The sequence below is a fragment of the Sciurus carolinensis genome, chromosome 17, assembly GCF_902686445.1.
Source record: "Sciurus carolinensis chromosome 17, mSciCar1.2, whole genome shotgun sequence".
Lineage (NCBI taxonomy): Eukaryota > Metazoa > Chordata > Mammalia > Rodentia > Sciuridae > Sciurus > Sciurus carolinensis.
In genome coordinates this window covers 26292318-26309639 of record NC_062229.1, presented here as the reverse complement: position 1 = coordinate 26309639, position 17322 = coordinate 26292318, and the positions used below count along the sequence as shown (strand labels likewise).

The 17322-nt window shown below is 46.5% G+C and overlaps 1 long non-coding RNA gene across 2 annotated transcripts in view; it reads left to right on the top strand.

The window, feature by feature from the left end:
• LOC124969538 (uncharacterized) overlaps positions 1-10111 on the top strand; it is a 101695-nt gene extending 91584 nt beyond the window's left edge. Inside the window, exons 3-5 of one of the 2 annotated variants that reach the window (XR_007105979.1) lie at positions 6904-6973; positions 9238-9395; positions 9563-10111. This is a non-coding gene — a long non-coding RNA (uncharacterized LOC124969538). Of the gene's footprint in view, positions 1-6903; positions 6974-9237 lie in introns of both variants that reach the window. The other variant, XR_007105978.1, reaches the window with a different exon arrangement.
• Positions 10112-17322: the final 7211 nt, after the last annotated feature.

Below are 17322 nucleotides of genomic sequence, written 5' to 3'. Positions count from 1 at the left end.
AGGCAACAGACTGAAATCAGGACTTCAAACAGTGTGCTACTTTTCCACATCTTTTCAAAGGGGCATGTCTTTAGGCTAAGGTGTGAATTTTCAGAATGCATGCAGGTAGCCAGGATCGGGTTGTGAGAGGAGGGAACAGCTGTATCTGTCAGGGTTTCATTGGTAACAAGCCTCTAAGCCATGGAATTGGATTCTTTAGTGTCAACTAGGGATGGAAGCATTACCCATTTAGCTGTGAGCAATTTTATATCTGTAGCATAGAAAGGTACACACACCCCTTCCATATATATATTCTTTCACCAAAACTTCACCTAAGGCACCCATTTGGGGAGTGGGGAGCAAAGCAGGTGTCATGCCTCTGGTGGGACAGAACCCTGCATGGAGTCTGGCCCCCAGGCCATAAGCTTTCCTTTGGCTTGTCTACCTTCTGAGATTTAGAGTCCATGGTGGGCTCCCCAAGGCCCTTCCCCTCATAGAGCTCAGGATTCCCTGTGCTTTAGTCAGGAAATGAAAACATCCAACAAGAACAACTTAGAGGAGGAAAAATTTATTTGGGGCTCACAGTTTCAGAGGTTTCAGTCTCCATGGCTCTGGACCCAAGGTGAGGCAGCACATCATGGGGGAAGGTCCCAGTGGAGGAAAGCTGCTCGGCTCGTGGCGGGGTCAGGAAGCAGAGAGAGGGGGCAAGAGGCTGCAAGAGTAACTACCCTTCCAGGACACACCCCAGTGACCCACCTCCCTTGGCCACTCCCCACCTGTCCACAGTTACCATCCCATCAGGCCATTCAAACTAGGATGGACTAATTAGGTTACAGCTCTCATAATTTAATCATTTCACCTCTGAACACTCCTGCATAACAGGAGCTTTTGTAGGACACCTCACATCCAAACTGAAACACCCTGTGACCTTCCCTTGTCACAAGAACCATGGGCTACATGGACAGCCCCAAACAGGACCCCCTGTGGCTTACAGTTTGCAGGGGTGGAAAGCCCCCTCCGAGGGAGCACCAGCCAGAGGACTGGTTTGCCCGAGTCTCGCCTGGAAGGGGACACGAAGCACCTCTCTTCTTCCTTTCCTCTACACCCACCTCCTGATTCCAAAAGTCCTGGAAATAGCAGAGGCTCAATGGAAAACTAAAATGAACACCTCTTTTCTATTCCAGCCGAGGAGATAGCCCCTGGAACACGACAGAGGCTCACATAAGGCTCCTTAAGATTAACAAAGCCAGGCCAGAAGGACAAACTTCCTGCCTCCAGGGACCTGTGGTGCTTAAAAGTTTGGAGAGAGAAAGTTCCAGAAGCAGAACCCTGGGACTAGGGTTGTGGCTTAGTGGCAGAGCACTTGCCTAGCACGTGTGAGGCACTGTGTTAGATCCTCAGCATCACAAAAAAAAATGTCCATCTACCACTAAAATAAATATATATATATATAAATATTACACACACACACACACACACACACACACACACACTCGCAGGAGGTCCACCACTTCGGCTTCTCTTGAATCCCTACTCTCCACTAACTAGGCAGCCAGGCACAGACCCCAAGAACAGCCTCCCCATTCAGAAAGAGACCGAAAGGAGGAGTAAAAATAAAACAGTCTCCCATCTGGGAGAGTCTTGAGTTTTCTAACACAATGTAAAAGTCACCTGAAAGGTGACTTGAGGAACCAAAGAAAATAAAACTTGTACCAGGCAGGCACGTCCCACACACCATCCCACTCCATGACTGTCAGCCCAGCAGGGAGAATCCTGGTCCCTCCGTAACCAGGCGCATCCATTAGCTTGGCATCGGCCTTTGTCGGAAGCACAAGCATGCGGTGATAGTCTCTCTCCAGAGAAGCGCCCCACACCCGCAGCCTGCAGTTAGATGGCCACAGTGCAGCCCCCTGGGAAATGCTGATCACACCATATTAAAGGCAGAGTTTGTGTGTGTGTGTGTGTGTGTGTGTGTGTGTGTGTGTGTGTGTTTAATCTCAGACGCTGGTGCAGGGGCACAAGATGTTTATTCTCATCTTCTAGACACCGCCAACAAAAGCTTTACTCACGAAAGAAAATTAAATGTTAAGGTTTCATGCATGGGGGAGGGTGAGCTGCAGAAGATGGGGAAGGACAGGGGGAAGTGTCATTTCCTTTAGGAAGGAAAAATATGGGGCAGCCCATAAACATAGCTTCATTCCCAAGCTGGCAATTCTTACACTTAATATGTTTTGTCAGGCAAGTCTTCAATACAGATTAAAATGAAATGCCAAGTAATTTCCACCTCTCGGCCGCTGGTGTCTGGGAACAATGGAGAGTGTTTTGATGAATGTCACTTAATGGCACTTACGCTCTCAGATTCAGTCCTACCAGCGGAGGACTAAGGAAGTGGGGGAGGGGACATCTGTGTGTGGAGGAGGGGTGCGTTATGGGGCAGAGTGCCTCATAATCCCTTTCTGACTGACTTGGTCCATAATAACCTAAATTGAAAGTGAATCAGAAACGAAATCACGATAGCCAAGATAAAATGACCCTTTGTTGATAATTAGGCTCAAAGCACAAAACATTTCTAAGAACTGGGTCCCCCAAGAGGAGGGATGTCCATCAGGCAGATTCTATTTTAGTGCTAAGAGAGGAGACGGCTGCCTTGCTAGGGCCTAAGCCCCTGGTTCCCTGAATGTTCACAGCCAGGCTCTCAGTAGTCGCACTGTTGAATCTGTCCCCTTCCCACTGGGTTCCATCCTGACAGAAGCCGGATGCTGCAAACCCTGCAGGCCGCTGTGTTATCTCATTTCTCTGCCCTGCCTTGGCAATTTGGCCTTCTAAACTCCCAGAGTGAGTTAATTTTGAAGAAAAGGATCAAAACCGAAGCACCAGTAGAATTCTGTCACCTGAGAATTTAAATCCTCACCTTCCACAAGCCTGGCAGGTGGGGTGCCCTCATTTCTCTCATCCTGTTCTTAAGCTTGATTGGGAGAATCTGGTTTTCACTTGCTCTCTTCCCATTTGGAGTAGGAGCCTTCAGTAGGAATCGCTCATTTTACACTTGTGTAGGTGACAATCTACCCTTCTATGCAGGAATCATGGTGAACCAAGTCTTTGTGCTCAGACTCCTGTAGGTTATGTTGGTCTTTCCCTCATGATCACAGCGGCCCTAGACTTGACACTGGTTCTTCCATGTTTTGTGTTGGTTGTTTTTGAAACGTTCTTTGCCAGATTCTGCAGTATCAAACCCTGCTTTCTTAGACATTGAATCAGAAAGAAATTCCTGCAGAAATTCTTGGAACATGTGGAAAAATTCTCTTCCTGTGACCGAACTAGAAGTCCCCAAGGCCAGGGGAATAAGACTGAGGTGTCCCCAGAGCCACTGTTCTCATTTGTACCCTTTGCTGGTTCTCCTCCCCCACTTCATCTGGTGTGATCTGCACAAGCACCCTCCACGGGACTTACTGTCCCCATTCTACCCACAAGGAGACAGTTCACTGGCTTGCTCGAGACACCATACAGCTAGGAATGGCAGAGCAAGGACACCGGCTCCTGCGTCCTTCTGATCCAAAGTCCCAACTCTCTCACTGAAGCTTATTCAGAAAGTTTCCAGCTATCACAGGAACTGAGTCTTCTTGCAAAAAATAAATATAAATCCACCATTTAGAAAGCATTATTATGCTTATATACTGATGCTGAATTGTTGGGGGGTTTTTTGTTTGTTTTTTTTTTAACCTTGCACACTCAGGTCAATTAGTCTCCAAGCACCAAACATGATTTCTGTGAACTCAGCCTGCCCATCAGAGTAGTGCTTTATATTTAGGAATTATACCTTGTCCCACGTACATTTTCCAAGGCCACGTGGGTTTTAAAATTCTTAAGTGACTGGAACGGTCCAGTTTGCTGCCAATTCTAGACTCTTCTAAATTATACAATTTGGAGATGCTTCTAAAGCAGGGGTGGTGGAAATGGAATGACACAAGGTGGTCTACCCTCTGCATCTAGGGAACTTAGAAAAGCAGGATGCCAGCTGGAGAAGAAAGGAAGGGCAACAGTTCCCCAAAATTTGGGGGCCAGAGCTGTGACCAGAGCACAAGTCAACTCCTGCAGCTGAACTAGAAGCTTCTACCACTGTCACCCCACCATGATCAGAGGCACAGTGTCCCCTCATTATCCAAGGAGTACAGTGCCAACCTCCCAGTCTTGCTGTCACCACTGGGCACAGTGGACATGGAACAAACATGTGGGTGAGGCCGAGTCTCCTTGTCCTCACCCCTTAGATGAGGCGATGTTCCCTGCCTCCCCAGGTAATTGCGGGGCTTGGAGAGAGGGTGAGGGCTGTAGGCAGTCAGGATCGGTGAAAGGTGGTTCCAGAAGCTTTCGGCTCAGCCAGGTATCCATCTCCCTCCTCAGCAGACCTGCCCTCTGTCATTGTTGATTTTCCTATCTGTCTTGATCACAATCTGCCTTTTGACCTTTGGAGAGAATATAAAGGTGAGGTTGAGGTGCCATGGAGGTGACCATTGAGTCTTCATCCTCAGCCTGCAAAGACTAATTCAGAAAAGCAGTTTTGTCAGGTCAGAGAAAACTGTGGGTCATTTCCTCAGGCTCATTTTCTCTAGGGCCCTCTCGTGATCAGAAGGATTCTTCGATTTCAAAATCAAAGTCAAATCTCTGGCGAAACACCAAGGTAGAGCTGAACGTCTGTGTCAGCAGATTCTGCTTCCTGAAGTGCTGTTTTACTGGAAGAAATACCAGTGATAACTGAGGGAGCAGGAAGATCGGGGGCCCCTCTGCCGAGGGGAGACGGGGTGGTGGCTGCACCTAGGGAACCATCTCCAGGACACAGGTGTGGAGAGAGGCCAGGAAGTACCCAAGAGGATTACAAGATTTTTTTAATTAGTGCAAACCTAAGAAATACGTGTAAGAATGGATTCTAAAGATATTAGCTGAAGGAAGGAGGAATAAAGAGTTTCTGAATTTAATGTGGTAGCTCTAGCAACCGGAAGTGGCCTAAAGAGACCGCTTGGATGGTTGACTGAAATTAGTCCTCGGGGATTCTGCAAAGTTGTTTCCAAAATTTCAGCATAATGGAAAAGGAAGGAACTGAAGGCTTGGCATGGCCGAGATGTTGGGATGGATTTATCCTATGCAACTGCACGCCCGCTTCCTCATCCTTTCCCCAGGGCAAGCTCAGGGACACTTTCTGAGTACAGTGTCAGTGAGGGACGCACCCATCTCCTTGAAGAGCATTGGTGGCTGAACCCTGAAGGCTGGGCATGGGGACTGTCATTGAGGTAGGCACTCTGATTTCAGTGGGCATGAAAAGATGACCACAGGACAGAGGCCACAGACCAGCACTTAACTGTCGGGACAAGCCAGGCACAGTTACATAATGAGCACCAAAATTTTTTTCTCAATATCTCCATCCAGGTCATCTGCCAACATTAGTTGTATAACGTTTTCCTTCACCGTCATTTTTCTTTGCTTTTGCTCTGGTACCTAAATATTACGTAGCTTGTCTTGGCTATGACTCCAATGATGTTTTTACCCTGATCCTTATCTTCCTTTCTGAACTTTGTTATTGGAGAAAACCATTTCTTTTCTTGTAATTTTTTTCTTTTTTTTTCTATTTGTTCTAATTAGTTTATACGTGACAGCAGAATGTATTGCAATTCATTGTACACGAATGGAGCACAGCTTTTCATTTCTTTGTTTGTACATGATGTAGAAATACCATTTGTGCAATCATACTAGTACCTAGGGTAATGATGTCAATCTCATTCCACTATCTTTCCCATCCCCTCTGCTCAAATCCAAAGGTCCTCCATTCTTCCCTTGCCCCTCCCAATTATGGATCAGCATCCATGTATCAGAGAAAACATTTGGCCTTTGATGTTTAGGGATTGGCTTAGCCTGATATTCTCCAACTCCATCGATTTACCTGCAGATACCATAATTTTATGGAGAAAACCATTTCTAAGATCATAATAGTCCCACCAACACTGCATCACCTGGCATAATGAACCCTGAGCCCAGGGGTACTGCTTAGAGTGGACACATCAAGTGCTCTGCCCCTGCAAGGCTGTGACAGAGCTGGCTTGGGAACTCTCCCCACTGTGATCTCTGAACTCATTTCTGTGGTTTTAAGCACCTGTTCCTGAGTGACCAACTACATTGAGTATGAAAAGAATGATAGCTATAAATATATGGTGAACCTGAGGATTATTTTATTGCCTCTGTTGGTCAAGGAGGGCGAGTACTGTTACCATCCCATTTTACAGAGAAGGAAATTGCCTTCCTGACAGGGTCAGGATCAAGGGCGTATGTCTTTAACTGGGAAGAACTTTGCTGAGGAGTTTCTTGTTTAATCCCTTTCTCTTCAGCCTCCCCTGAAAGTCCCCCTTTCTCCTGATCCTCTGAGTCTGCAGCTATCACCTGAGCCTCCAGGAGTAAGGGGACAAAAGAATGCCATCATCTAGGACATGCTCTCAGGGATTTTTCTAAACAGTATTGCACCTTTTTTTCTCTCTAGCAATGTGGAAAGGGGAGGCGGGGGTGGGGGGTGGCGTCATGAACACAGCCTGAGCACGCCTCGGCCCTAAAACAGGAAACTCTTCATCCTCTCACCACCTATGCTTAAAAGATCCATTAAAACACGTCACCAGAAGCATCACATCAAATAGGAGCCAAGAGGCACTTGAGGGCACTATGATAATGTTAGCTGCACCGTGTCACTTTGTGAGTGAATGTGCAAGTGACAGGGAGAACTCAGCACCAAGCACCCTGGCTGGCAGAGTTTCCAGCACCAGGCTCATGGCCCATCTGTGGGCCATGAAATTCAGCTGAATTCTGAAGTTGATTTTGCTGAGCCTAAGAGGACTTGTCCTGAAGTTAGGGTAACGATGACAGTGACTAATTTCTGGAAATTTCTTGCAGAATGAAGGATGAAGCTGGACATCCCATTTTGTATCCAGACAAGGACGAAGAGGCTGAGCAGAACCAACAGGTCAGTCGGTTTTTTCCATGCCAGCTGACAGGGTTTGAGTTAGCTGCAGCCATGGCCCTCAGCCAGGCACATGATGGCTTCTTTTGAGGCTCAAAGGTGTTTTAGCAACCGGGAAAGAGACACAGTGGGGTAGATTGTGAACTGCATTACAAGGCTGTAGGATGAAGTCAGATGAGGTGGGCATCAGCTTTGGGCATAGACACGCCTCTTAACATCCTGCTGCTCCTCAGCATCCACATCCCCAGAGGAAAGGTCCTGAATCTTCTCTGTGCCACAGACCCTTCTCAGAATATGGTCTTTGCCCAAATTCAGATACCTATGATTATAAAAGTGCTTTACTTTGAGCAAAGTGTCAGGGGTATTTGTGTAACAATTCTTTAGTCAATTATGTCAATAAATAATTGCACAAAGATCTTTTAAATGCAGAGTTTCCAGGAAAGCTCCATGGACCCCTGGAATACCATCTCCTACCTTGGTGCATCTCATCTTTCTGTTCTTCCCGGGTGTATTTCTGAATAAACCCATACCCTGGGCCTGTGAGCACCTCCATTTGCTGCCCTCTGCCCCTCACCAGGCCTGGAAGGCACTTTAAAAGTATAGAACTTAAGCCAGGATTCCAAAGGAATTCCCTAGCTCCTACGTCTCCTTTAGGTGCCCACAGAGGTGGAATCCCAAGCTGCTCCATGTCAATATCTGTGCCTGGGCCTAGGGTCTAGAGAGCTAGAGAGAGGACCCTACACTGCTCCCGGTCCCCAGGAGTGCTGGTTAAGCACCACAGAACAATTTGGACTTGTGAAGTGTCTTTTGATTTTGCTAGTGATTTCTCTAAATAATGCCCAGGCTCCCTCCTGGCAGGTCTGAAGGTGAGTCTAAAATGAGTCATAGGTGTGAACATGTGTGTGCAGTATCTCCCTGCTCATGGCTACAGATAGGAGAGGTGGTGACTCATTCGTTCATTCATTCAAGAAGCCTGTCCCCCTTTTCCTTTCCCTGGGTGTTTGTGGTGGAGGAGAGGGAACGTGTTCTGTTCCAGAGCAGGCTGCTTCTTGCTTTTCTGTGAAACTGCATTTCATTCAAGAGGATTCACCCTCCAAGACTATATTAGTTGCTGCATTTTTAAAAAGAGAATTTCTTGGGAGAAATACTGGTGAGAAGAGAAAGGAACGCCTCATGACAGAGGCCTTAGTACCTTGCCTGGGAAATGTCCCAGAGCTCTAAGGCCAGGAATTGTGGGGAGGAAGCAGGACTTTTGAAAAGAAAAATTAGGTCTCTACTGATCTCCAGAAATGCCCCACCAAGCAGCTGAGGTCTCCATGTCAGTCTGGGTTACCAAACAGTGACCTCTGGAGTTTGGAGCCTTCTGGAGAATCTCAGGTTGCCCAGAAGGTCTTCACCCTGAGTCCTGGCAGGACAGGTGAAGTTAGTAACCCCATGGGTGCGGACCCCAAGGTCAGTGTGTTCGGAAGAAAATGGGGGTAGGATTGTCTTGTTTATTTTTTTAAAGTTGTTAATGGACACAGTATATTTTATTTATTCATTTTATGCGGTACTGAGGGTCAAATCCAGTGCTTCACACTGGGTAGAGGCAAGCGCTCTACCACTGAGCCATGATCCCCAGCCCTTGTGTACTTATTAATAGGTGTTGATCACATACCAGGTTGGGAAATAATCCTTCCACTGTCCATGACTTAATCTTAGTGTTGCCAGGATGTCTCCCTGGGCTTTCAGGGGAGGGAGAAATCCCTTTCCAGAGATAAATGCTGATGTGCCTCTCTTTGCACAGTAGCATATCCCTACATCAAAGTGCATCTCACATGTGACATTCAGGTGGCAGGAAACTTACTTTTTAACCAAGTCCTATGAGAGCTCTCAAGGAAGTTACTGTTCATGGGATTTTGTGTCAAGGGAGGCATCTGGGTATTGCACTTCTTTAAAGTAAGGTTTTCCTGCAGGTTGCTTAGGTCTTAAAATAGTAACAAACAACATCATTCAGGAAAGGCAAGGAGCTGACAACCCTGTTGGAAGCTCTTAATGCCTCGAGTCCTTGTCAAGGCTGATGAATGAGGAGGATTCTCACACCCCTGTGATCACCCCCACTCAGCCCCGCTCAACAAACCTAGTACCAAGATGGAAAAAAAAAATTCAACCACCTTCAAGCATTTTTAAATTCAATGAAGAATTTTTAAAATCTAGCATTCCGAGAGCAAAGTCGAAGATAAGTCTCTTTCCCTTGTATAAAAATGGCACATTTAAATCTTTTTCAGCAGAGAAATACAAGCACATCCATCCCTGGGACAGATCATGGTGCTGAACACATCCTTAAAACCAGAGACAGGATTTAGGCAACTTTGATTCAGCTAAAAAAGGAACGGGGCAGAGAAGGGAGCACACAACTGAGCCACCAAATTCACATTGTGGAAAAGTAAGTATCGCAAACTCCCTCCCCAGTGCTAAGTAAAAGTGAATTTTCTGACAGTGAATCAACCATTTAAAAAGAAAAAAACAAAAATCCTGCTTTGCTCCACATGGCATGAGCAGCCGTCTCCATCCTCAGTGCTTATTACCATCTTCTCCCACCCCTCCCCCCAGAAGGCGATGCTCTGATACAGCAATCCATCACAGAGAAGCTATGCCTCCCCAAGATTAATTACAGCCAAGGGCCACATGTCTGGCTTGGCGCGTGATTGATCCTGCAGGAGGAAATGTAAGGGATGCCAATGGAAGCTAATGCTGCCTTTTATCTGGTAAGCAAAGTTCAGGGATGTTTGCATTTTTTCGAGGTAAGCATGCCCCTCTCCAAAGACCCAGGATGGATGGACTGTCCTCTCAGCAGGAATTCTTGCCAAGGCAACACAGAGGTGGGCCTCAGTGGGCCCCACCAGGGCCACAGAGGCCAGCCAGTCAGAACTGCTAATTTTGCAAATAGCCTGATCCCATCATGTTTTAATTAGCATGAAGTATTGCAAGCCGATTCTGTTCAAGAGGTTGGCAAGTGAGAACTGGATTAAGATCAGTGCAATAGACTTGGGATATATATAGGAGTTTTCTAATCACCGAAATGTACTAAAGAAGACTTTTTTGCCCTATGTCCCTCCCAAAAACCAACTTTAGTGCAGGATTCATCAAAGAAAAAAAAAAAAAAAAAGCAAATATTGCAGGCAGCAAAGCTATAACTTGAAACAAAAAATAAATGCTAAAGGGAATTGATCATTCAGGAGCTCTACTCTTATCTCAGATGTCCTCCAGAAGAAATGGCATCATACCAAAACTGTGTAGCCTACTGTCCTAGAGACTGGCATCTCTGGGCTCAAACAATAGCTCTGTGCCTGCCTTTTAGCTACAACTTAGGGTAAGCCGATTATCATTTCCAAGCCTCCATTTCCTTAAATGGAAAATTGGTAGAACAGTACTATCTCATTCCAATTAGAATTATGTGAGATAACAAATGTGAAGTGTTGGGTCTGATAATGGGGACATAAGTGCTCAACTAATGGTAGGACTTCATTTAAGAAGATCCAGCAGGAAACAGGAGGGAGAAGGAAGTAGTGAGGAATGGCTGGGTTGCCAAGGGAGGCATGCAGCAAGATACTCTTGTAGCAAAATACTGTTTGCACATCAAGGACCGAAATCTTTTCCTGACACATCTGATACCAAATAGGTTTAATTTTCTGCACTCGAAGTCATCATAAAGATGTCCATATGTGGGACAGTTTCAAATCCACATATGTACATCAGCATTTCAGAACCACTCACAAGTGTCAGCAGGGTTCAGACTAGAGTGACCCAAGAGGGGCAGAATGGAACTGAGGTCATTTAGAGTAAAAATACAAACCAGGCTGAGCTACAGCGAGTGCCACTTCTCCTAGGACTGTGTTGGAAGCAGGCTCTGTACTGGCAGCTCTCCTTCCATGTCTTGAATAAGTCTCTCGTCTCCACGAAGGCTACAAGGAGATTGAGGGGATGGAGGATTGCAGGGAGAAGACCTGGTACCTTGCAGGGGAGCCAGGTCTGTCATAGCCATTTTTTAGGGGACATTTACTGTGTTGCCAGAAGCAGACCAGGTACTCATATGAACCTTTTCTATGAATCAGCACAGGAATCCTGGAACGTAGCACCAAGTCCCCCATTCATAATGCAAAGATCATAAGAGTCAGAGAGGTTAAAATTTGCCCCCAAAGTCACACAGCAGTAGGCCCAGGACAGTCTCTGGGGATGTGATTGCAGACCCTGGGCTTATCCACCCTGGAATGCCTCCTCACATGCACCACTGTCCAGGGTAACGCAGAGACCAGTGGCAAGTAGGGAGACCTCCAGCAGGTCCTTGGAGCTGGAGTTTCATATTTAGCAGGTAGGAGAGTGCAGTTCACATCTGAAGACCCTCAAAGATAGGCCCATGTGCTCTATATCCATATTACAGGAAGCCGCAAATGGCAGTGTTTTGACAAATTTCCCAGTCTGTGCAAATGTGAACCTGCTTTTACCCCATGCCTGCTATGTGCATGCCTGCACTGTTTTGACTAGTCAGCATATATGAATACACCGAGTTCTTGCAGCAATCCTATGTCACAGGTACTGTGGTTATACTGGTGTTACAGATGAGCAAACTGAGGTCAGGGAGATAGAGCAATGTGCTTGAAGTCATAGAAAGTAGTCCCTCTGGGATTTGACCAGATGTGGACAATTCTGACTGCAAGGTCCACCCTCGCCCACACCAGGCTGTGAGACCTGGAGATGCTCCACCCCAGTGCATGCATCACCAGGTGACCGCAGGAAGGTGGACACCTCTCCTAACAATTCACATTAATGGTTCCACTGACCCTTTAAGCAGATGCCAGCAGAGATCACAAGCAATTGTGTGCCTTCCATTCAGTCATCCTCAAGCCCTTCTGGTGTGCTGAGCCTTCAAAGCACTGTGTCTGGGGCTTCCTATTTAACCCTTCTTGGTTAGCATAGGTAGCTGATGGCTAGGTGGGGCTGCCAGAAAAAGTTGGGGGCCCCCTGAACACCTCAACATCCTTGTCTGAAAGATGTGGGTATTGGCAGGTGTCTGAACACTGTGATTGACTGTAAGATCATTCCATTGAAACCGTATGAGTAATTTTTAAATGGGAGAGGTGGGTGCTAGAGTAAGTGAAAGATCTTGGCAAAATCCTTATATGTACTTTTCCACTATTGGGTTGACCAGACAGGGCCACAAAGCTGATTCAACAGGATTAGCAAAATTACTTTGTTAGACATAGGCACAGCGTGACATGTGCTACAGCAAAGGCATTTGGCAGGATTAACCTGCCAAGGATAAAGATGTAGCAGACAAGGGGCTGAATTAATGGACTGGCATGACCAAAGCGAGGAAATCTATTTGCATGCGATATTAACTGTGCTAATAAACTCTGGGCTGGGCTGGGCAGCCTCTTGGAATCAGGAGTTTTTTATTTCAAAGCCCACCTGGAAAACTTCTACCAAGATGGGCTAAAGCAAGCAGGCTTTATAGTTTACCTTCTGGTTTCTTTTTGCCATCGTCTTAAAGACATGCCATCGTCGATGCATGTGTGTCTTACTGACCATGCAGAATGACCCTGATGCCTCAAAACTTGAGTGCCAAGAACAGCCTACTTAGAGGGTTAGTGCCTATGAAATAAGCAGTGAAGAACATAAGTACAGTACACTCCAGAAAACACCAAGTCGGACTGGGTTGTTTTGCCCGATTTGTGTGATCCGATTCCCTGGAAGCCAGGGTGGGAGTAGGTAAGCCAGCAAGATACCCAGGATGGGACTGTGGTGCACACCTGTAATCCCAGCAACTCGTGAGGCTAAGAACAGATTGTGAGTTCAGAGCCAGCCTCAGTAACATAGTGAGGCCCTAAGCAACTCGTGAGACCCTATCTCTAAATAAAATGTGAGAAAGGGCTGGGGATGTGGCTCTGTGATTGAGTGCCCCTGGGATCAATTCCTGGTGCAAAAAATTAATAATAATACCACCCAGGATGGGAAATCTCAGGAAGCACCCATTGTCTGGCTCATGAGAAATAAAAATCAAGGTTAGTACCTGAGAGTAGTGAGTACCTCATTCCCCTAACCCTGACCCCACCCTGCCACAGGTTACCATGGGAACAGTGTAAGCTCCACCTTTTCAAAAACAAGAGTGTATTTAAATACATTTAACACAGACACCGACTACACAGCTGAGTATGGGAGATGGTCCCAGGAAGCACTGGTATAGACCAGAAGTTAAGCCAATAAAGATCGTGTTACCCGTCAGTTACTGCTATGGACAAGTGGAGACCTCTGTAAGCCCAAGTAGAGCATCACTCAGGTTATCCCACCCGAGGGGCCAGAGAGCCCGGTGTTTATCCAACAATTCCTGATGGTCACTGATGTTAACTCCCTGCAGCGTCGACTAGACATACCCCGCGAGGAAGCCGCCGAGTGGTGAATCACACCCTGTATACAAACACTGATGCTGGGCATATACAGGGCCTGCCATGCGGGCACAATCTAACTTTCCTCTGAAGACATTGAGGCCACATCAGGCTCCCACTGTGCTGAGGCTCATTAGGAATGTGAGTTTTTAAAGAGCCCTAGATTTATAGCTGTAGATCCTATATCTAGTTTATCAGAATCCCTGGGGTGAGGGATGGATTCCTACCCTTCACTCTCAAATGGGCTAAATCAGGATCTTGGTGTTAGGGTAGAGTCCCAAATCCCCCCCCCCCCAGCCCTCCTGAGCCAGCCCGATTTGATGGCAGATGTCAAACACAAATCTGTTGACCCAAGATAAACCTGGAGGTGGATAAGGACACACATTCCAACTTTGTCACAGGCATATTTTTTCAGCACTAACAAGCAGAAAAGTGTTTCCCTGATTTGAGACCTCTGATGTTGAAGCCTAGATACGTGTAATGTCCTTGGTGTGGCCTATACCAAGTGATCCTTATGTAGTGTCCAAAAAATAAAAACAAAAAAACAGAATGAGCTGGCTTGACCCTGTAAAATTACTGGCAAAGAAGAACCAACAGGGCTGGGGGTGTAGCTCAGTGGTAGAGAACTTGCCCAGCACATGTGAGGCCCTGGGTTCGATCCTCCGCACCACATAAAAATAAAGGTATTGTGTCCATCTACCTCTAAAAAAAACAAGACAAAACAAAATAAAAAAACCAAACATAAGTAAGTCCAAGTGGAAAGTGAAGAAGTAAAGGCTTTGGTTAAATTGATGCATAATTTCAGAACCCTAGATGTCTTGCTTTCTCTTAAAATGCTCCTGAGGTACCTGCAGATCCTTAAAGAAGCAACAGTAAAAAGGTAAAAAGGCCCTGAGGTGGGAGGGGTCAGGGTATGTTCCAGCAGAGTCACTCCCTGTGGGTTGTATGACACAGGGCCTGCAGGGTAGGTGGGTGCTGAGGTCCAGCCCAGGCACCACTGGGCAGGTGGCCCACCCTGTCAAGGGGCACCTCTTGTTCTGACAGAAGGCGATGTTCACAGGAAAGGCCTGACTTCTCACATTGCAGAAGGCACCATATGGTCCAGCCCTGTGCTTCAAGATATGAAAGAAAGATGGTGCAGCCAGCATCCAGGAGGAGGGGGTGGCAGTGGGTGGGCAGGTGGGGCTGGACCACCAGGGGCATGTGGCTTTTTACAGGGTGTTTAGAATTTATTCTGGGGTGGTGGGAAGCAAGAGATTGGAAGCCAGAGAGTGATGTGCTCTGATTCATGTTTTAAAAGGGTCGCCCAGGCTGCTGGGCAAAGAATGAATCAGAGGGACAAGTTCAGCGCTTATGCTGCCGTCCAGACTAGAGGTGGAGGGAGAGTTCTGGACTGGGGGTGTGAAGCGGCCACGGACATAAAGAAATGCACTCAGCATACAAATAATTGGACTTCCCAGACATTTCGATGATTCATGGAGGACACGAAGAACTAATTTTTACCATCATGGTGCCCACGCACCTCCAACTTGGCAAGACTTCCTCTGTGAGCTAGAGGCTCCTGTGCTCCAGGTGCCGCATGGGTGATGACCTACCCAGTGACTCCATGAAGGCTGCATCCTCAGAGTCACCACCTGCCAACACACACAGGAGGGTCAACAGTAAGGGAAGGGCACAAAAAGCACAAGTCATGGAGGCCAGACCAAGTGCTCAGCTGAGCAAAGGACAAGGAAGGCCAGGCATCCTGGCCCCAGAACCCAGACTGTAGCAGGAGTTTGCTACTTAGAAGGGGACATGCAGCATTGCAGCTGGATGCAGATCTGGAGAAGCATGTGTGCATAGAATATGGTAGGCACTACTGCACTGTGCAGAGGGGGACAGACAGAAGAGAGGCTAGAGATGAAGGAAGGGCTTTGGAATCTGGGGCTCCTTCCTGGGAATGATGGGCAATCCCAGGGAGGTTAGGCCAGATCAGGTTGACCCTCTGGAAGAGTTGACCTGATTGCTGTGGATCAGAGTGGGTTAGCCTAGAGTTATGGAGATGGATTTGGAAGATCTATATACAAAATAATACTGTATAGATCCTTAAAATGCATGGTACTTTAAAAAAATTTGTTCTAATTAGTTATACATGCCAGCAGAATGCATTTTGACATATTATACCCAAATGGAGCACAACTTCTCATTCCTCTGCCTGTACACAATGCAGAATCACACCAGCCATACAATCATACATGTACGTCCGGTAATAATATCCAACTCATTCCACCATCTTTTCTACCCCCACATCCCCTCCCCTCCCCCCTTCCCCTCTGCCCTATCCAAAGTTCCTCCATTCTTCCCTAGCCCCCCACCCCATTATGGATCAGCATCCACATATCAGAGAAAACATTTGACCTTTGTTTTTTGGGGATTGGCTTATTTCACTTAGCATTATAGTCTCCAGTTCTATCCACTTACCAGTAAATGCCATCATTTCATTCTTTTGAAGATTAAGTAATATTCCACTATATATGTATACCACATTTTCTTTATCCATTCATCTGTTGAAGGGCATCTAGGTTGGTTCCATAGTTTAGCTATTGTGAATTGGGCTGCTATAAACATTGATGTGACTGTGTCACTGTAGAATGCCAATTTTAAGTCCTTTGGGTATAAACCAAGGAGTGGGATAACTGGGTCAAATGATGGTTCCATTCCAAGTTTTCTGAGGAATCTCCATACTGCTTTCCAGAGTGGTTACACCAATTTCGTCTTACCAGCAATAATGTATGATTGTACCTTTCCCCCCCACATCCTTGTTAACACTTATTGTTGCTCGTATGCTTGACAATTGCCATTATGACTGGAGTGAGATGGAATCTTAGAGTTGTTTTGATTTGCATTTCTCTAACCGCTAGAAATGTTGAACATTTTTTCTCATATTTGTTGGTCAATTGTATTTCTGCTTCTGTGGAGTGTCTGCTCAGTTCCTTAGCTCATTTACTGTATGGTATCATTTTGATTCTCCTGATATGTTCATCCAAGCACTCAGAAAAGAGTAAGCAAGCTACAAGGATCTTGGTTTAGATCTTTCGTTCATTTTACCAGGATTCATCCAGCGTCTCCCAGGTGGCCAGTGCTGGAGAGCCACTGGTGAGATTGGGAGACCACTCTTCCCATGATGAGTGCTTTGAGGACTGCCAAATGCCTGAAGAGCACATTACAAAGGAGTGAGAGCTGGTTGGTGGGTTGGAAGTCCAGGAAGTGACTTTGGAGCTGAATTCTGAAGGAGGTGAATTCAACTATGCAATATAGGAAGGGAGGCATCCCAGGTGGAGGAAGCAACTGTGGACAAGCCCTGAGGTAGGAGAGAAATTTAAATATGGAGAGCAAGAACAGTGAGGGATGAGGGGAAGAAAATGAGGGGCCACTCCTGAGCTTTGCAGGTGCCTCTTCCTTGCAAGCATTTGAAGTCAAAACCTGATGGTCATTTGTTACTTTGAGATGATCAATTCTTCATCATCTCTCTCTGACCCACCAGGCACTGATGGATCCTTAATAGAACCAAGAAGTGGAATTGAATGCAGATAGTTTTGCTTATGGTCCCAGATTCCTGCCAATTCCCGAGTTGCCTTTGCCCTTCAGTTGTGAGGGTGGGATAGCGTCAGTACCTGGGCTGGTGGCAATTTACTTTCTCAGACTTTGTGCAGGTCTCCATCCAGTACCAACATGACCTTCCCATGCACAATCCTGAACAAGAGAGCACACTGACTTTGCTGAACACTCTAGCTACCAAGAAGTGACAAGTTACAGTTCCGTGCTTGCTTGATAAAGGACCTAATCCCACTCTGGAGCTTCCTTATTCTAAGTAGTTGTTGGTCCTCAGGACAGTCCACAGAAATGTTAGCTCCACGAGAAAGAAAAAAAATTCCAGGTGTCTCTCTACCT